The sequence below is a fragment of the Nannospalax galili genome, unplaced genomic scaffold (genome assembly GCF_000622305.1).
Source record: "Nannospalax galili isolate Female #2095 unplaced genomic scaffold, S.galili_v1.0 scaffold286, whole genome shotgun sequence".
NCBI lineage: Eukaryota > Metazoa > Chordata > Mammalia > Rodentia > Spalacidae > Nannospalax > Nannospalax galili.
The window spans coordinates 10,315,529-10,315,982 of record NW_008359442.1 but is presented as its reverse complement, the minus strand read 5'-3'; positions in this window follow the sequence as shown (position 1 = coordinate 10,315,982).

Sequence of the window (454 nt, the reverse complement as noted above, 5' to 3'; positions counted from 1 at the left end):
GGCTGCTGCTGCGGTGGCGGCGGGGGTTGTTGCTGCGGCGGCTGCTGCTGCTGGGGCGGCTGCTGCGGGGGCTGCTGCTGCTGTTGCTGCACCGGGCGCGGCCGCGACACTCGCCTGGGTCTCCGGTTGGCGGCTCGGACGGAGTTCATTTGCCGGGCTGAGGTGGCGGCGTTGGCGGAGGGACACACACTCACGCGCACACGCACAGCGAGCTCCGAAGAAGGGGGTGGGGAGCGGCCAGGCAGGCCGGGGGGCGCCGAGGGCAGGGACCCGGGCCGGGCGGGGGGCCGAAGAGACCCCCCGGTTCCGCCGATCCGCCGGGGATGCCGGCGCAGCTCAATCGAGTCCGGCCGGCCGGGCCTGGCGCACGGGCAGGGCCGAGGCCGCCGGGCGGGGCGGCGGCGAGGGACCGAGACAGAAAGACGGACCGAGTGAGAGAAAGAAAGAAAGGGCG